Here is a 21,933-nt window from a genome sequence, read left to right on the forward strand (position 1 = left end):
CGTACTGCGGGCCAACTCGCTTGGCCATCTGGAGTAGATCGACGGCTACGCCCCTAGCCATCAGGTCAGATTCGGAAGCTTGAACTACGTTGCGGACGCCCGTGGAGACTTGATCTTCAATGGGTTTGAGACCGCAGCGATCGCTCCCCCTCTCCCCGATGAACATGACTTAAATCTGTCATCGGATCACATCCAGGAGATGATTCCTGTTGCTGCAACGGCCTTAGAACCAAAGCAGATCGTGCCCTCCGAGGCCACCAGGTCCACGGCGTTTGAGCCGCACACGGACTTGACATCCTGCCATGTCTACGTCAATGGAACTCCGGACTCGTCTTAGGCCATACGTTCTGTACCAGGCACGCCTGTGGACACCGAGCTGGATCGGTTATCAATTTTCGAATTTAGCGCCGCAGACATCTTCCAGCATTCACCTTTGGGTGACGTGCTAAAATCTTTGCAGAACTTGTCCTTCGAGAAGGACTCACAGCCGAACTATATTCGGTTCGAGCTAGAGACGGACGACCTCGATTACGACTCCGAAGACATCGATGGTATGGACAACGATGCCGGAGAAGAGGAGGCCCAAAACTCGCCATTCACTGGACGTTGGACGGCCACCTCTTCGTACGACGTGTACATGGTTGATACACCTAAAGGATCTGACGATGACAAAGGAGAGCCAGATGTGAATAAACCCTCCGAGACGCAGTCCAAGCGCCGGCGCCCCAAACGCCGCTCTAAGCCTCGTCGCTCAAAAGATAACAACACTGGCACCGGAGAAAACAGTACGCCGGGCGACGCCAAAAACAACGAAGAACCTGTCGGAGCTACATCCGAACAGGAGGAACACGACGACAGGCAAGACAACCCTGACGAACAGGCCGTAGAAGATGACTCGGAGGACGATAGTTTCCGTCCACCCTCCAAAGAGGAGACAAGCCTCGGCAACGAAGACTTCATCGTGCCTGAGCATCCTCTAGAGCAGGAGCGCTTTAAACTCCAGCTCATAGCCACCGCAAGGAGCCTGAAAAAGAAACAGCAGCAGCTTCAAGCCGAACAAGATCTGCTCGTCGACAGATGGACCGATGTCCTGACAGCCGAAGAATACGGCCTCAAGCGCTCAGTCAAGAGCTACCCAAAACGCAGACTGCTACCTCAGTTCGATGAGGAGGCACCAGATTCAATACCTCCCTCGCGCAACACGGACCGACCACCGCGTGGTCGGGATAGAGTGGCGGACCGAACACCCCGTGGTCGGGATAAAACGACAACTCAGACCGAACAGCAGCCCGCCCCACCGCCTCGCAAAAATAGGGACAGACCAGGTCGGGACCATACATACGATCTCCGGCAGGAACTGGACAGTAGAGCAGGCCATACAAGATCGATCTACGGATCGCGAGGACGTGCCTCGAGGCACGACGACGGCTACCTATTCGGACGTGACAAAACTAACCACGCCCGGGACGAATGCTGCAGACGGACTCCATCAGAGCTCCGCCGCGATGCGGCCCGATACAGACGTGCCGCACACCCTCTCTGCTTCACAGATGAAGTACTAGATCACGAATTCCCCGAGGGATTCAAGCCTGTCAACATTGAATCATACGACGGCACAACTGATCATGCAGTATGGATCGAGGATTTTATTCTCCATATCCACATGGCTCGAGGAGATGACCTCCACGCCATTAAATACCTCCCACTAAAGCTTAAAGGGCCAGTTCGGCACTAGCTTAACAGCCTGCCTGAAAATTCTATCGGCAACTGGGAGGACTTGGAAGAAGCTTTCCTGGACAAATTCCAGGGAACATATGTACGGCCACCAGATGCCGATGACTTAAGCCACATAGTTCAGCAACCTGGAGAATCAGCCAGAAAATTCTGGACTAGGTTCCTAACCAAAAAGAACCAGATTGTTGACTGTCCGGATGCCGAGGCCTTAGCAGCCTTCAAACACAGCATCTGTGACAAATGGTTAGCACGCCACCTCGGCCAAGAAAAGCCGAAGTCCATGGCAGCCCCCAAGGCACTCATGACCCGCTTTTGCATGGGAGAAGATAGCTGGCTGGCTCGTAGTAACAACACAGCCAGCGAGACAGGCCCCTCTTTGGCCAAGAATAGCAATGGCAAGCTCTGGCGCAATAGACATAAACGCCGAAGCAATGGCAACAACACCGATGACACCACAGTCAACGCCGGATTCACTGGCTCCAAGTCCGGCCAGCGGAAGAAGCCCTACAAAAGAAACAATGAAGGACCTTCCAGCTTGGACCGCATACTCGACCGTCCGTGCCAGATACACGGCACCCCGGACAAGCAAGCCAATCATACCAACAGGGATTGTTGGGTTTTTAAGCAGGCTGGCAAGTTAAATGCCGAAAACAAAGAAAAGGGATCACAAAGTGAGGACGAGGACGAAGAGCCCCGACAACCGAACACTGGTGGATAGAAGAAATTTCCCCCTCAAGTCAAAACGGTGAACATGATATACGCTACACACATCCCCAAAAGGGAGCGTAAGCGAGCGCTCAAGGACGTCTACGCGGCAGAGCCAGTCGCCCCAAAATTCAATCGGTGGTCGTTGTTCCCGATCACCTTCGATCGTCGAGACCACCCAACTAGTATCCGCCACGGCGGTTCAGCCGCACTAGTCCTTGACCCAATCATTGATGGGTTTCACCTAACACGAGTCCTGATGGACGGTGGTAGCAGCCTCAACCTGCTCTATCAAGACACAGTGCGGAAGATGGGCATTGACCCATCATGAATCAAACCAACAAAGACTACCTTCAAAGGAGTCATACCAGGCGTAGAGGCCCGCTGTATGGGCTCAATCATGCTGGAAGTGGTCTTCGGTTCTCCGGACAACTTCCGAAGCAAGGAGTTAATCTTCGACATCATCCCCTTCCGCAGCGGCTACCACGCACTGCTCGGACAAACAACGTTTGCTAGATTCAACATAGTGCCACACTACGCTTATCTCAAGCTCAAGATGCCCGGTCCACGCGGCGTCATAACAGTCAATGGCAATACGGAACGCTCCCTCCGAACAGAGGAGCACACCGCCGCCCTAGCAGGAGAGGTACAGAGCGGCCTTCTCAAGCAGCACCATAGTGCGGCTGCCGAGCCCCTGGACACCATCAAGAGGTTCCGGACTACTCTACAGCAGGACAACGCGGCTCGTCAAGAGCTCGATTAGCAATTCGGTCTCTGTCCCAATGAAGTAGTGGCATTCGCACCACGCGTACATAATTACGCACTCAAAATCCCATGGACATCGACGGAGGCAGAAGCTAACCCGGGATCTACAGTTCGGCTTGACCGGCCCCGGACTCACACATACTTTCATCCTTTTTCTTTTTATTTGTTATAGGTTCCCTTTTTTCGCGGGCCTGATCACCAGTCCTTTCGAAGGATCGACACACAAAGACGGCAAGCAGCATAGGTATGTAGGGTAACCTCTATACGTTCTTCTTGACAGTATTTTCACTTATTTCTTAGGACCCGCACGCTGCGCCCTCTTGATTCCGGCATGGTAAATAGCCCGGATGCTTATCGCACCATTTGTACAAGATATGCATTGACGTATCCATACAGTTATAATGAAAATGGTTCGCGGCCCAGTTTCTGTGGCTTTCGCTTCTTACTTCATTTTATTTCGATTTGCTTATCAACCGCATCCGTACACTTTGGTAAGTCTCATATTCGCCAGGGGCTCCCCATGGCCCCATAATATGGCAGCAAAGTCCGAACACTTCTTATAGATAAGTTCGGCACCCCGAATTTAGCATTATATGCATTGGCTCCGAATCATGTCTTTGGTCAATAGTTGGGTTGCCCGGCTCCTGTGCTTGCTACCCTACATTCCGCTCTATCGGCTAGGTTAGTAAAGGGAGAACTACTGCGATTGTGCCCTGGCTTTGACCAGATGAGCACCTCAGTAGAGAAAGCCGAAAACTGACTGTCATGATACGGCGGGAGCCAGTCAGCTGTTCGAGGGTCACAAAATCGTTGGAGATTTTTTCCGCGTCATGCGAAGGATCGACACTTCCCGATCAGATGCTGATAGCACCCTGGCTTGGACTAGGGGCTGCGCACTTGCTTAATTATAAAACTCCTATGGCTAAGTGAGGGCGTTTAAGCCGTATAGTCTGATTGCCTTGTTCGTTGTGCTAAACAACTCCTCCAAAGGACCATATAATTGGATCAAGATTGTTTAGATCCCATCCCGAACACCTCCGTACTACCTACGTGAGGGCAGAAGCCGACGACTGGCCAACCCTCAGATGACATACAACACGGCCGCACAGGAGGAAACAATTAAAGCATAATAAAATTATACTACAGGCTTTGTTTCCATAACACAATGCAAGGGCAACATGAATACATTTACTCAAATACAATGTCCTGCGAACATTGAGCTGCCACAAGTCGAGACCCTCCTATGACATCCGCAAAATATCTCTCGGGTGTGCGGTGCTCCTTGCTCTCCGGCGGCCCGCTGGCAACTTCGACGGCATTCATCTTCGCCCACCACATCTTGCAACGGGCGAAGGCCATACGAGCACCTTCAATACAGGCAGAGCGCTTGACGACGTCCAGCCGCGGACAAGCTTCCACTAGCCGCCTCACGAGTCCGAAGTAGCTGCCGGGCATAGCTTCGGCTGGCCATAGCCGGATCGTCAAATCCTTCATGGCTAGTTCGGCCACCCTGTGCAGCTCTGCCAACTGCTTCAGCTGATCGGTGAAGGAGACGGGATGCTCTGGCGTCACATATTGCGACCAGAATAGCTTCTCCGTAGAACCTCCTCCTTCGGCTCAGTAGAACTCCGCGGCGTCTGATACGCTGCGTGGTAGATCCGCAAAAGCCCCTGGGGAACTCCGAACCCGGGTTAGTAAAAGGTATTGCCTCTCCGCATACTTGCTTTGCATCTTAAATGCCTTACCCGCCATGATCTTCTTGGCCTCCTGGATCTCCTGGAGGGCAGTTCGGGCTTCATTCCGTGCGGTCTCCGCGCTCTGACGAGCCTTGGTGAGTTCGGCCTCTCGAACTGACGCATTATTCTCCAAGGTATCACATTTTTTCACCGCATCTTGGAGTTCCTGCTGGACTTCTTTGACCCAGGCCTCGAGCTTCTTACGAGCGGCCTGCTGCTGGACAGCTTGCTCCTCGGCCTCGCCCAAGGCCTTCCTCAGGGCCTCGACCTCGGTCGCGGCTCCTGCACATATTATGACAACCCGGTCATTACATACCACTTATTCTTTCCGCATATACAGCAAGACGTTACTTACGTTGCTTCTCCTGAAGCCGAATTGTAACCTCGCCGAGCTCGTTCTCGGTCCGCCCCAGCCTCTGCTTCAATTCAGAGACTTCGGTAGCATGCGAGGTTGCGGCTAACAGCGACGCCTGCTTATGCATACATATTACGTTGGTCTCCTACAATAAGGGATTGATCCCTTGCCCGGTCTCTCTTCTCGAACACCGGACAGTGTTTCAGGGGCTACTGTCTATATCGGGATTTTCTCCTTTTGCGACGCTTACCTCAAAGCCTGTTAGCAGGTTGCGGCAGGCTTCGGTCAGTCCGCTCTTGGCGAACTGAACCTTTTCAATCACCATGCCCACAAGAACATGGTGCTCCTCCATAATGGAAGCGCCTCGCAGCGCTTCCAGCAGATTATCTGGTGCCCCTGGTTGGACAGTGGTCACCGGGGGAATAGGCGCACCCCCTCCTTTTAAAGGAGGCTGCGTGCCAGATCCTGGAGTCGTACCGGTCTCCGGAATCGGGTCCGGTTGAGGGCCGAATTGAATACGGCCCCCGCCCCCAGTTTCCATGGGATTTGACTCCCCCTGATGTTCGGTGACAGGGGCTTCGCCCTTTGCCGCCTCTCCCCGGCCGGGGAAAGTCCGTTGGGAGAACACCTCCTCGTCTCCTTTGTCCCCGGGAGAGTAAGCGGCCGGCGGTGTCTCGCTGGCCATCTCCTTCGAGTCCAACGAATCCTCCGATGAGGGTCGCTGGGAGCTGCCATGTGCCGGACTGTAGCAATATAATTAACCATATCAATACAATAAGGAGGAGAGGCCGGGTTTAGGAATATGCAGGAGTCATAGCACTCACGATGCGGCCTGGGGCTTAGTGCGGGCGCGTCGCTCCGGACTACTGTCGACGTCCCACGCGGTGTTGACCGCAAGGGAGCCTTTCCCCCTCTTGGGCGTCCCCGCCTCCAGATTTGTGGAGGCCGCCCTCTTTTTCTTCCCCTCCTCAGGGGGAGGGTTGTCCTCCTCCTCCTCCTCGTCGTCATCGTCCTCAGCAGCGGAGGATGGGGTTTCTTCACCTTCGGACGTCACGTCTGAAGGGCCTTTACGGCGGGGGCCACCCTTGGCCCCCTTGGCCTTCTTCTTGGCCTTTTTCTCCGGCGGCTGATATGGCGCCGGAACCAGCATCTTTGCCAAGCGCGGGATGACTGGCTCTTCAAATAGTGGAGCCGGACTCCAGATCCGCTCCGCTCTCTCCGACCACCCCTAAAAAATATATATGCACATCAAAGATTAGGCGTCCTCCTTGGACAATCAAGTAGAAGGCAAGCCTTGAGGAGTAAAAACTTACCGCGCTAGCGGGATGGGTGTGGTCGTGCCCGCGGTCCGAATCCAGGGCCGGCGACTTCTCGTTGCCCTTAACAAGGGACTTCCAGGCGTCTTCATGAGTCGATCCGAAGAGCCTCTCCAGGGTTTGGTGCTTTTCTGGATTGAATTCCCATAAGGGGAAAGTTCGGTCTTGGCATGGGAGAATTAGACGGACCAGCATTACCTGGATCACGTCGACAATCTTGACCTTTTTGTCCACCATGCTCTAAATGCGCGTTTGCAGCGCTATCAGTTCGTCTGTCGATGACCAGTTGGGACCCTTCTCCGTCCAGGAAGTGAGCCGCATGGGAGCTCCGGATTTGAACTCCGGGGCCGCCGCCCAAGTGCCACCGCGTGGCTCCGTGATATAGAACCATTGCTTCTGCCACCCCTTGACAGTGTCCACAAGCGTGCCCTTGGGCCATGTAGCATTGGGCATCTTGCTCATGATGGCGCCGCCGCACTCCGCGTGCTGGCCATCCACCACCTTTGGCTTCACATTGAAGGTCTTGAGGCATAGGCCGAAGTGGGGATGGATGCGGAGGAAGGCCTCGCACACAACGACGAACACCGAGATGTTGAGGAAGGAGTTCGGGGATATATCATGGAAATCTAGCCCGTAATAATACATCAATCCACGGACGAAAGGGTGAATTGGAACCCCAGTCCGCGAACGAAGTGAGGGAGGAAAACCACCCTCTCATTGGGCTTTGGAGTAGGGATGATTTGCTCCTTGGTTGGCAGACGGTGGGCGATTTCTTTCGCCAGATACCCGGCCGCCCGAAGCTGGGTGATATCTTTCTCCTTGACGGAGGAAGTCATCCATTTGCCCTGACCTCCGGACATGATTGAGTGCTAGCTCGAATGGAAGGGAGATGAGAACTTGGGTGCTGGAGCTCGAGATTGGAAAGGTGGAGACAGAGAGAGAGCGTGAGAAGAGGAAGAGGGAATCCTTATCCCCTTATAAAGGCAGCATATATTAAACGCCTCCTCACTCGCCTTAAGATCCGCCTATTCCCGAGGGCTGTATAAACAACACGGTTGGGTTACCCATACCCGCATTGATGAGAATCCCGCAATAAGGGGACATGATCTCTGCTTCGACAAGACGTGCCAATAGCAACCGCGTCTTGAAACATGGGATGGCAGAAGAAAAATGGTTCAAAATTATGACCGGACGGGCGTGATGTTACGTTGCAGAAAGCTGTCAGCGGATGGAACTCGTGTAAAATATATATATTCTCTCTGCGGTTGTGTATGGTGTGTGTAACAGGTCCGGATACAATCATCGCATCCGGAGACTATCTTCGAGTTCGGAAGAAGGGGAATCCGCCTTGCAATGCCGAAGACAATCTGTGCGCCGGACTCCTCGTCATTGAAGCCAGGTTCAGGGGCTACTGAGGGAGTCCTGGACTAAGGGGTCCTCGGGCGTCCGACCTGTTATCTATGGGCCGGACTGATGGGCTGTGAAGATATGAAGGCCGAAGACTATACCCGTGTCCGGATTGGACTCTCCTTGGCGTGGAAGGCAAGCTTAGCGATCAACTATGAAGATTCCTTCCTATGTAACCGACTCTATGTAAACCCTAGATCCCTCCGGTGTCTATATAAACCGGAGGGAGTAGTCCGGATAGACGGATACTCATTACCATATTCACATAGGCTAGACTTCTAGGGTTTAGCCATTACGATCTCGTGGTAGATCAACTCTTGTAACACTCATATTCATCAAGATCAATCAAGCAGGAAGTAGGGTATTACCTCCATAGAGAGGGCCCGAACCTGGGTAAACATCGTGTCCCCCGTCTCCTGTTACCATCGATCCTAGACGCACAGTTCGGGACCCCCTACCCGAGATCCGCCGGTTTTGACACCGACAGTGAGCCCTCTTTTTTTCTGCAGCCTTGGTTGCCACTCCCTTGTTACGAGTAGTTCTCGACCTAGAGCTCTGCGCACCGGACATGGAAAGGACGAACGAAGAAGAAGCACTTATGAGGAGGAAAGGTAGAGTAATTTTTGGTTAGGTTGTTCCCCTTTTTATAACCTAAGTACTAGCACTAGTACTAATACCTGCATAGTGGCAAGACGTTCAGGTTCGGTACGTACTAGTAGGTGTGAGCAGGCTTGCACTTAATTGTAGCACTAGTACTTTCGAATGTGATGGGAACAAGGTAAAGATAAATTGATGGGTTTTGGTTTCGAGGCCCGAAACGGCTCCCGATGAGTTTAGTGGAACATAAATTTTCAGTAGACTACACTGCTCAGATGCGTAAATATTATGTTACTGTCAAAAATTGGCACAAAATACGAAGGAGACCAATGGAAGTACTACTAGCAACCCATGATTTAACTACTCGCATGCACGCAGTGGAGTAGTAATGTCTTTCTTCCGCCCTCACGTCCACTCAATTTGCATGCGCTGTATTAATTGAACATCAATGAAGTGAAGGACTTTACACGCATCAAATTATCACATGGGGTGGATCTTGGTACAAAATTGTGTTCGCCCGCGTACCCGCGTGTGCGTGCGAGCGAATGAGTGCGTGCGTGGCGTGCGTGCACATCTTCGCTTCATGCATGTACCGCCAGTGTGGCTCAGGGAGGACGAGTACATTCTTCTGGAACCAGCAGCACGTCACTGTGATCAATCCACACAAGGATGTCGCAACAACGCATCCACATGTGCAACGTGGCTTCATGAACTGTAAGAGAGACACTGTGTAGCGTGCCATTGTGTTTTGCACATACTCGAAGTACTAGTAAGGTACACGTGCATTGCACGCGTCAGATTTTGCAACCAAATTATGAATAAATACCACACTATAGCATGTAAGCTCTGAGTCATATATGCCTGATGTAGACCTTCGTTTAATTCTTATAGTTCATCTCATTCAAAATCAATTAGTTGTTATAAAAAACCTAGGACCTCTTTGATTCGTAGGATTTCCAAACCGCGGGAATAGGAAAAACATGGGATTAGAGTGGAATGTCGTCTTGAATCCTACAGGATTGTATGAGTGTTTGATTGTGCATAGAAAAAACGCAGAATTCTTTCAAACAGGTTAGAGTGGATGGGATGTTTCCTATGGAATCTAGTGCAAATGAATCATATGGAAAAATTCCTATGGTTTACAATCCTACGAATCAAACAACCAAGATAGGAAAAATTCCTAAGGATTAGAATCCTCCAAAATTCCTTTGAGAATCCTTTGAATCAAAGAAGCCCTTAATCTATTTTATGATTCATGGAATTGTGCGTTGTAAAGCATAAATTAAAAACAAATAATGGCAATTCAACTAGAAAAAAAGTTTGGGCAGTTATGATACGGAAGATTCTAGAACAAAGGAGAACCACTGTTGTTTTAAGATTTGTGCATTATTCTTAAGTTCAACCATGGAGTCTGCTAGATTGTACATGTGGCAAAATCTGGTGGGGGTAGAAGATGGTGCGAGGGGCCGAGTGGAGGGAGACTATGAAGGAGTGCAGAACTGCGAGATCGATATTTAGAGAGAGGGGGCGAGAACGTGCGCTGTTGCGCGCAGTGGCGGAGCCATGAAAAATGTCCCATGAGCTAGGGGGCCAAGCATTGCTAATCCTTTACGAGGAGGGCCAATTCATCAACTTAAACCATTTTTACCAGCAATTGTGTAATGATCACATTCATATTAGCCTCGATATATAGTGATGTTAGGGGGGGGGGATCACAGCTTCAACACAAGTATTTCTCAAATTCATAACTACTCAACTAGCATGACTCTAATATTACCATCCTCATATCTCAAAACAATCATCAAGCATCAAAGTTCTCATAGTATTCAATGCACTTTATATGATAGTTTTTATTATACCTATCTTGGATGCTCATCACTTTAGGACTAAAATTTTAACCAAAGCAAATTACCATGCTGTTCTAAAGGACTCTCGAAATAATATAAGTGAAGCATGAGAGATCAATAATTTCTATAAAATAAAACCACCACCGTGCTCTAAAAAGATATAAGTGAAGCACTAGAGCAAAATTATCTAGCTCAAAAGATATAAGTGAAGCACATAGAGTATTCTAATAAATTCCGATTCATGTGTGTCTCTGTCAAAAGGTGTGTACAGCAAGGATGATTGTGGTAAACTAAAAAGCAAAGACTCAAATAATACAAGACACTCCAAGCAAAACACATATCATGTGGTGAATAAAAATATAGCATCAAGTAAAGTTACCGATGGACGAAGACGAAAGAGGGGATGCCTTCCGGGGCATCCCCAAGCTTAGGCTTTTGGTTGTCCTTGAATTTTACCTTGGGGTGCCTTGGGCATCCCCAAGCTTAGGTTCTTTCCACTCCTTATTCCATAATCCATCAAATCTTTACCCAAAAACTTGAAAACTTCACAACACAAAACTCAATAGAAAATCTCATGAGCTCCGTTAGCGAAATAAAACAAACCACCACTTTAAGGTACTGTAATGAACTCATTCTTTATTTATATTGGTGTTAAACCTACTGTACTACAACTTCTCTATGGTTCAAAACCTCCGATACTAGCCATAGATTCATCAAAATAAGCAAACAACACACGAGAAACAGAATCTGTCAAAAACAGAACAGTTTGTAGCAATATGTATCAAACGCAAACTTCTGGAACTTAAAAAATTCTGATAAATTAGGAAGTCCTAGATAATTTGTTTATTAAAATTATGAAAAAAGAATCAATTGAAAATCACGTTTCTGTGAATTATTAAAACTAATCTCGTGAGCGCCAAAGTTTCTGTTTTTCAGCAAGATCAAATTAACTATCACCGTAGGTTATCCTAAAGGTTTTACTTGGCACAAACACTAATTAAAACACAAAACCACATCTAACCAGAGGCTAGATCAAATATTTATTACTAAACAGGAACAAAAAGCAAGGAATAAAAATAAAATTGGGTTGCCTCCCAACAAGCGCTACCGTTTAACGCCCCTAGCTAGGCATAAAAGCAAGGATAGATCTAAGTATCATCATCTTTGGTATGCAATCCATAAGTGGCTCTCATAATAGATTCATAAGGTAATTTAATTTTCTTCCTAGGAAAGTGTTCCATGCCTTTCCTTAACGGAAATTGGAATCTAATATTTCCTTCCTTCATATCAATAATTGCACCAATCGTTCTAAGGAAAGGTCTACCAAGAATAATAGGACATGTAGGATTGCAATCTATATCAAGAACAATAAAATCTACGGGCACATAATTCCTATTTGCAACAATAAGAACATCATTAATCCTTCCCATAGGTTTCTTAATGGTGGAATCCGCAAGGTGCAAATTTAAAGAGCAATCATCAAATTCACGGAAACCTAACACATCACACAAAGTTTTTGGAATCGTGGAAACAATAGCACCCAAATCACATAAAGCATAGCATTCATGATCTTTAATCTTAATTTTAATAGTAGGTTCCCATTCATCATAAAGTTTTCTAGGGATAGAAACTTCTAATTCAAGCTTTTCTTCATAGGATTGCATTAAAGCATCAACGATATGTTTGGTAAAAGCTTTATTTTGACTATAAGCATGAGGCGAATTTAGCATGGATTGCAACAAGGAAATACTATCTATTAAAGAACAATTATCATAATTAAATTCCTTGAAATCCAAAATAGTGGGTTCATTGCTGTGTAAAGTTTTGACCTCTTCAATCCCACTTTTACCAATTTTTGCATCAAGATCTAAAAACTCCGAATTATTGGGACGCCTTTTAACTAAAGTTAACTCATCTCCAGTCCCATCAAGATTTATATTGGAAAACAAAGATTTAATAGGAGACACATCAATCACTTTTAGATCTTCATCCCTATTATCATGAAAGCTAGAAGAACACGCTTTTACAAAGCAATCTTTCTTAGCACGCATCCTAGCGGTTCTTTCTTTGCATTCATTAATGGAAATTCTCATAGCTTTGAGAGACTCATTGATATCATGCTTAGGTGGAATAGATCTAAGTTTCAAAGAATAAACATCAAGAGAAATTCTATCCACGTTCCTAGCCAATTCATCAATCTTAGGCAATTTTTCTTCAAGCAAAGCATTGAAATTCTTTTGAGAGATCATAAACTCTTTAACACTAATCTCAAAATCAGAGGGCATCTTATTAAAATTTCCATAAGAGTTGTTGTAGGAATTACCATAATTATTAGAGGAATTACTAGGAAAAGGCCTAGGATTAAAGTTTCCTCTATACGCGTTGTTACCAAAATTGTTCCTACCAACAAAATTCACATCCATAGATTCATTATTATTCTCAATCAAAGTAGACAAAGGCATATCATTAGGATTAGAAGAAACACTCTTATTAGCAAACAATTTCATAAGTTCATCCATCTTTCCACTCAAAACATTGATCTCTTCTATTGCATGAACCTTTTTACTAGTAGATCTTTCGGTGTGCCACTGAGAATAATTAACCATAATGTTATCTAGGAGTTTAGTAGCTTCTCCTAAAGTGATTTCCATAAAAGTGCCTCTCGCGGCCGAATCTAAAAGATTTCTAGAAGCAAAATTCAATCCGGCATAATTTTTTTGTATAAGCATCCATAAATTCAAACCATGTGTAGGGCAATTACGTATCATTAATTTCACCCTCTCCCAAGCTTGTGCAACATGCTCATGATCAAGTTGCTTAAAATTCATAATATTGTTTCTAAGAGAGATGATCTTAGCGGGAGGAAAATACTTAGAGATAAAAGCATCTTTGCACTTATTCCATGAATCAATACTATTTTTGGGCAAAGACGAAAACCAAGTTTTAGCACGATCTCTAAGCGAAAACGGAAATAGTTTCAATTTAACAATATCATTATCCACATCTCTCTTCTTTTGCATATCGCACAAATCAACAAAGTTGTTTAGATGTGTAGCGGCATCTTCACTAGGAAGGCCAGAGAATTGATCTTTCATGGCAAGATTCAACAAAGCAGCATTAATTTCGCAAGATTCAACATCGGTAATAGGAGCAATTGGAGTGCTAAGAAAATCATTGTTGTTGGTATTGGAAAAATCACATAATTTAGTATTGTCTTGAGCCATCGTGACGAACAAGCAATCCAACACACAAGAAGCAAGCGAAAAAGAGGCGAACGGAAAAGAGGGTGAATAAAACGGCAAGGGTGAAGTGGGGGAGAGGAAAATGAGAGGCAAATGGCAAATAATGTAATGCGAGGGATACGAGTTTGTGATGGGTACTTGGTATGTCTTGACTTTTGCATAGACTCCACGACAACGGCGCCAGAAATCCTTCTTGCTACCTCTTGAGCACTGCGTTTGTTTTCCCTTGAAGAGGAAAGGGTGATGCAGCAAAGTAGCGTAAGTATTTCCCTCAGTTTTTGAGAACCAAGGTATCAATCCAGTAGGAGGCTACACGCAAATCCCTCGTACCTGCACAAACAAATAAGAACCTTGCAACCAACGCGATAAAGGGGTTGTCAATCCCTTCACGGCCACTTGCAAAAGTGAGAACTGATAGAGATAATAAGATAAATATTTTTGGTATTTTTATGATATAGATTGGAAAGTAAAGATTGCAAAATAAAATAGATCGGAAACTTATATGATGGAAGATAGACCCGGGGGCCATAGGTTTCACTAGTGGCTTCTCTCAAGATAGCATAAGTATTACGGTGGGTGAACAAATTACTGTCGAGCAATTGATAGAAAAGTGCATAGTTATGAGAATATCTAGGCATGATCATGTATATAGGCATCACGTCCGCAACAAGTAGACCGAAACAATTCTGCATCTACTACTATTACTCCACACATCGACTGCTATCCAGCATGCATCTAGAGTATTAAGTTCATAATAACAGAGTAACACATTAGGCAAGATGACATGATGTAGAGGGATAAACTCAAGCAATATGATATAAACCCCATCTTTTTATCCTCGATGGCAACAATACAATACGTATCGGTTCCCCTTCTGTCACTGGGATCGAACACCACAAGATTGAACCCAAAGCTAAGCACTTCTCCCATTGCAAGAAAGATCAATCTAGTAGGCCAAACCAAACTGATAATTCGAAGAGACTTGCAAAGATAACAAATCATACATAAAAGAATTCAGAGGAGATTCAAATATTTTTCATAGATAATCTTGATCATAAACCCATAATTCATCGGATCTCGACAAACACACCGCAAAAAGAATTACATCGAATAGATCTCCAAGAAGATTGAGGAGAACTTTGTATTGAGATCCAAAGAGAGAGAAGAAGCCATCTAGCTAATAACTATGGACCCGAAGGTCTGAGGTAAACTACTCACACATCATCGGAGAGGCTATGGTGTTGATGTAGAAGCCCTCCGTGATCGATCCCCCCTCCGGCGGAGCGCCGGAAAAGGCCCCAAGATGGGATCTCATGGGTACAGAAGGTTGCGGCGGTGGAAATAGGGTTTCGTGGTGCTCTCGGATGTTTTTAGGGTATATGAGTATATATAGGCGAAGGAAGTCGGTCAGGGGAGCTACGAGGGGCCCACGAGGGTGGGGGCGCGCCCAGGGGGCAGGCGTGCCTCCCTGCCTCGTGGCCTCCTTGCTTCTTTCTTGACGTCCACTCCAAGTCTCCTGGATTGCGTTTGTTCCAAAAATAACTCCCCCGAAGGTTTCATTCCGTTTGGATTCCGTTTGATATTCCTTTTCTACGAAACATTGACATAGGCAAAAAACAGCAATTTGGGCTGCGACTTCGGTTAGTAGGTTAGTCCCAAAATAATATAAAAGTGTATAATAAAGCCCATTAAACATCCAAAACAGATAATATAATAGCATGGAACAATAAAAAATTATAGATACGTTGGAGACGTATTAGTCCACCATACCTACCTATGGATTGAGTAAGATCCTTCAAGTAAGTTGTCATCGGTACAAGCAATAAAAATTTCTCTCTCTAAATATGTATGATCTATTAGTGTGAAGAAAATAAGCTTTATACGAACTTGTCATATGGAAGAAATAAAAGCGACGGACTGCATGATAAAGGTCCTTATCACAAGCGGCAATATAAAGTGACGTTCGTTTGCATCAAGATTTTGTGCATCCAACCATAAAAGCGCATGAATACCTCTGCTTCCCTCTGCGAAGGGCATATCTTTTACTTTTATCTCCTACCCTTATACAAGAGTCATGGTGAGTATCACCTTTCCTTTTTATACTTTTTCCTTTGGCAAGCTCTATGTGTTGAAGAGATCTTGATATATATATATATATATATCCACTCGGATGTAAGTTATCATAAAGTATTATTGTTGACATTACCCTTGAGGTAAAAGGTTGGGAGGCGAAACTATAAGCCCCTATCTTTCTCTGTGACCGATTGAAACTTTGTACCCATAAGTATCGCGTGAGTGTTAGCAATTGTGAAAGATTATATGATAGTTGAGTATGTGGACTTGCTGAAAAGCTCTTCAATTGACTCTTTCCGATGTTATGATAAATTGCAATTGCTTCAATGAATGAGATCATAGTTTGTAAGTTTTCAATGAAGATTCATACTTTACCATGTGAACGAATTGTTACTTGAGCATAAGAAACTATATGGCATTATATGTTGCTGTTCTAAAGATAATCATGACGCCCTCATGTCCGTATTTTATTTTATCGACACCTCTATCTCTAAACATGTGGACATATTTATCGATATCGGCTTTCGCTTGAGGACAAGCGAGGTCTAAGCTTGGGGGAGTTGATACGTCCATTTTGCATCATGCTTTTATATTGATATTTATTGCATTATGGGCTATTATTACACATTATATCACAATACTTATGCCTATTCTCTCTTATTTTAGAAGGTTTGCATGAAGAGGGAGAATGCCGGCAGCTGGAATTCTGGACTGGAAAAGGAGCAAATATTAGAGACCTATTCCGCACAACTCCAAAAGTCCTGAAACTTTACAGAGCATGTTTTTGGAATATATAAAAAATATTGGGCGAAAAAAGAACCAGAGGGGGCCACCAGCCAGCCACAAGGGTGGAGGGCGCTCCCTACCCCCTGGGCACGATCCCCGACCTTGTGGGCCCCCTGGCAGGCCTCCGGTGCCCATCTTTGGATATATGGTGTATTTTACCCTGGAAAAAATCAGGGAGAAGCACTACAAAAAAAATACACTTCCGTAATGATACGTGTTTGTCACAGTAGGTCACGTTTTCTGTCATGCATGTACATCCATGACGATTTTATGACAGAATCAAGATAGTCATACATGTGCTGTCATAGAAGTGTTCCATGACATTACCAAAATTATCATCACGGAAGTGTCCACTTCCATGACGATAAATCGCGCGTCACAGAAGTGCTTTTGTCAAGGGTGACCGACACGTGGCATCCAACGTAAGGGAACACCGTTAAGCTATCGGGTCCGATTTTGGATCCGATAACCCGTTAACAGCCCCGACCAATGGGGATTTTCCACGTGTAAAATCATCATTGGCTGGAGGAAACACGTGTCGGCTCACCGTTGGGACAGATGTCATCCACTCATTAGACCCAAAGCGCCTATGAAACGTCGACACGTGGCACGGCCCAACAGAGGCCCATTCCTGTGAAAAGGCCGGCCCGTTTGACTTGGTCAAAAGGTGGCGGGCCGGCCCACGGCAAGCCTGTTAACGGCCTGTTCGCATATAGCCCATTTACAGCCCGCTAACCCAGGGCCCATTTATGGCCTATCCGAATTAGACCCAGTAGCGTCATCTGGGCCGTCCAATATAATTCCAGCCCGTTTTAACTTCCGGCCCATGTATGGCCCATGACGTCTTTCGGCCCATATGAGGCCCTTAGTAACTCTCGGCCCATTAACGGCCCGTGGTAAAACTGGCCCGTAATGAACAGTGTATCACTTTATACCCATTAACGGCACGTGGTGAAACTGGCCCGTAATGAACAGTGTATCACTTTATACCCATTAATGGCCCATTATTCCGTTGGGCCGTTTCCAGCCCATGTTATCTTTCGGCCTTCTCAGGGCCCATTTATTCTTGGGCTCATTTCCAGCATTCGTTTACTTACGGCCCGTTACTGTCATTTTCTGCTTGTGGGCCAAATTCAGCCCGTGGTTACAGTCGGCCCGTTTGTGGCCCGTTAATACGTTGGGCCGTTTTCATAGCGTCATCAAATACGGCCGATTAACGACGGCCCGTTATGGTCGGCCCATGAATGGACAATTTCAACTCTAGCCCATTTACGGCCATAATGTGGTCTCTTATTGGCCATGTTTGGCCAACCGATCATACAGCCCGTAGAAGGCCCATTGATGATACATCCCGTAGAAGGCCCATTGTGTCTACGGCCCATATAAGGCCCATTGTTTCTACGCCCCGTAGAAGGCCCATTGTTTCTACGGCCCTTAGAAGGCCCATTGTTTCTACGGCCCGTAGGAGGCCCATGTTAACTACAGTTAATATGTAGCCCATGGTTATTGTGGCCTAGTTTTAAAAAATAGGTTATTGCGGCCACTAGCAAACTGCGGAAAAAGAACTGCACTGACTACAAGAAAACAAATAAACAAGACAATAAGGAAATAAATAAGCCAGCAACTTACGCTAGGCTATCACGGCTATTACACATATTACATCCACTGGGCATCAAAGTTGGCCACCAGTGCAAATATAGGGAACAAAGCAGCATATAAACGCCGCAGCAAAACAAGTCCAGAACTGAAACCTATTCAGAAGAGCTCAAGAAACAATATCATGGGTACCCATAATGCTGGCAAGATGCTTAGCAAGCTTATTAACTTTCTCTTGTTTGGCGCTTAAATCCTCCAGCACCTGCCATCGCATCAGAAAGTATGCATCTGAATTCTGCAGGGACTTCCTTAGTCCTTCGGCTTCCTGTCACATAACATCTGATCGATGTCTTTCAACTTGAAGTTGAGACTCAAGAAGCCGACCTGATTCAGGCAGCGAGTTCGAAGAGCTGGTGCCAGCAGTAGTAGCCAGTAACTCGAACACTACATCAAGACAGGACTTTGGGGTTGTCTCAGTGTCTTCAATATAGTTTTTATCAGCTTTCTTGGAGACCAACAGGGATGTCTCACTATCTTGAACCTTATCTGCATTACTTCCTTTACCATTGCATAACGGGGTACTCTTCTCCAATATTTTATCCGTGTTCTAAAAGAGAAACAAACAAACACATCACAGGTTTACAATGTAGTATATGAAACTCGTTTTGTTAAACCAGTTCAGTAGTAAGGTGGACAGGATAACAGCATGAAACAAACATATATCTATGTATTATGGTCACTGTATGGTCTATATCATTCTAGTTTATGTTGCCAAATCAAGATAGATACAGTTCGAATCATATCTATTTAAGACAAAGCAGCATAGACAGAATATAAGTGTGGGAAACTACACAGCAATAACAACACTTGTAATGTGGCATGGCATGAGAACATAATTGTTTATTCAATTGAAACTGAAATCAACATAGAGCAAGTTACAACAGCAAACACGTTAAAGAAATAGGTTTAAAACATACCTGTTGTGCCACTGGAGTTTCAATTGCATCCTTCAAATTTGAAATTAGTTGGTATGAGTAAATACAGTGATGCAAGAGCAAAGTAGTATGAACCATAGCTACGGAACCTGACCTGAGAACAATTCTTCTTCTGCTTTAAGCGTTGACTTGGGGTTCGGAGTGGTGGTCCTCGTGCTTTGGGCACTGCAGTTGCCTTACTAACTGCTCGTGTTTGGGTGCTTTGTGGTGGAGACGGTGTTGTGTCAACGGGAACTGGGTTACTATCTGCTGGGGTTGGGGTTAGAAGGGGTGTAGCTGGTTCTCTGTCCAACTGGGTAGGGGTACAATCTGCGTGAGTCTGGGTTATGTGTGGTGGGGCTGGTTCTTGGGCAAGTACAAACGTGGTTCTATCTCCATCGACACGTAGCACGATCTTTTCTGAAGACAGTGTTTTTACTCCCACAGATACTGCCGTCACCCCCTCCAATTGAAATGGCTGATAAACAAGAAAACTAATTGAATGTACAGACATTGTAAGATAGACAGGTGCAATGGATAGTAGGGAAGAAAACAGGGCATGAAATAATTCACATTTATGTTGTCTAACCAAACAGAATAGCAGGACATAATTTCACATATATGATGGCTAATTAAACAGGATAGCATGACACAATTTCACATGTATGATGGCTAACTAAACAGGATAGAATGACATACTTTAAAATATGATGACTATGTAAACATGATGACATGATATAACTATATGATGTGTCTATTAAAGTGGTTGGCATGCCATAAATCACAAACATGCCGTCGATGGAAACATGATGGCATGATATAATTCACGGATAGAATGACATAATTCAAAATATGATGACTATGTAAACAGGATGAGATGATATAACTATATTATGTCTTTAGAAAATGGGTTGGCATGCCATAATTCAGATACATGCTGTCTATGTAAACATCATGGCATGATATAATTCAAATATATGATTTATATACTAAGGAAGTGAGCAGAGGGCAATCACATATATGATGTGTCAACTAAGGAGATGGCATTCAATATCGTGTATATGATGTAAAAACTAAGCATTGCAATACAACATATGCATGATATAAGTAATATAACCCTGCCAAGTTTGAGCATACACCTTAGGGGGATAATAGGACTGGCCATCTGCCTCTGAATCCTCCTTTGAAGAGCTATCTGTAACCAGCAAGATATCTGCTTCAGCAGGTAGCATTGTCTGCTCTAAAGACCTTGTTTTCACTCCAGATTTCTCCATCACCAATTCAAATGGCTGATGCACAGGAAGAGCAGTTGAATATACAAACATTGTCGACAAAAGCAATGATAAATACAAAAAAGGACGGCATGATATAATTCACATATATGACGCTTGGCTAAACAACATGGCATTGCATAATTCACATATATAATGCCTTGCAACAAGATAGCATTGCATAATTCACATATATAATGTCTTGCAACAAGATGGTATTGCATAATTCACATATATGGTAATTAGACACTAAACAGGTGGCAATCACACAAAGCATGTCTAAACTAAGCAAATGGCATAGCAATGCAAGATACGATACGCATGATATGAGCAACATAACCCTGCCAAGTTAGAGCATGCACCTCAGGGGGGAAATACGACTGGTCATCTGTCTCAGAATCCTCCTTTGAGGAGCTATCTGTAACCAGCAAGACATGCGCTTCGTCAGATAGCATTGTCTGCTCTGAAGACCTTGTTTCCACTCCAGATTTTTCCATGACCGTGCCGAATGGCTGGTGCACAGGAAGAGTAATTGAATGTACTAAAATTGTTGACAAATTTAACACGTAATAAAAAAATGATGTCATGATATAATTCACATATAAGATGACTGGCTAACCAGAGTGGCATTGCAAAATTCACATATATGATGCCTGGCTAAACAAGATGGCATTGCATGATTCACATATACAATAAAGAAACTAAACGGATGGCATTGACACAAAGCATGTCTAAACTAAGAAGATGACATCTTTGATGTATACACTAAGCAATGCAAGGCACCATATGCATGATATTACCAACATCAGCATGCCAAGTTAGAGCGAAGACCTCATGGGGTAAGTAGGAGTGGTCTTCTGCTTCTGAATCCCTCTCAGAACAGTTATCTTCCTCTTGATTACGATCCGAAATGGGTGGAGGGGGCTGCCTTTGCGCCCACCATGGAGCGACGTCTGCATGAAATTTTATTGCCACACAAGTCTCGTCTCTTTTGCTCTACATGTTCAGTTCCATTGTGTACAATAACTGACATGCATAGGAATAAAACATAGTGAGATTATGTAAGGAGTGCATGCACAAATCCAGAGTGATGGTAGCAAACTGTGGATAGACCCAAAACCAATGATAGCAGGCAGATAATAGCTTTAGTTAAAAAATACAGATAATGGCTCCTTTAATGTTTGTTTGCACCCAACATGAAACTCATAGTAGACACCCGAGATTATCCAGATATCAGACAGATAGTACTGATTGCTGCCCCAATATGTACCCCACAACCATTTAAAAACTCAAGTTTCAGCATAAGTTTGGACCTGACTCAGAGTCTAATAGGTGAACATGATGATAAAGTAGGATGTCATCATATTAAGCGATGCATAACGTAAGCAGACACGGAAGAGTGCGACCTATCTTGCGGACCCGTGTAGTCCTCAAGGTCATCTACTCAGTTGATGATGGTAATGCAGTTGTCATGGCTGCCGGCGGCGGGGAAGAAGATCTGAGGCGGCAAAAGACAGTTTTGAGAGCGG

This window comes from Triticum aestivum, chromosome 1D (assembly GCF_018294505.1).
Source record: "Triticum aestivum cultivar Chinese Spring chromosome 1D, IWGSC CS RefSeq v2.1, whole genome shotgun sequence".
In the NCBI taxonomy this organism is placed as follows: Eukaryota; Viridiplantae; Streptophyta; class Magnoliopsida; order Poales; family Poaceae; genus Triticum; species Triticum aestivum.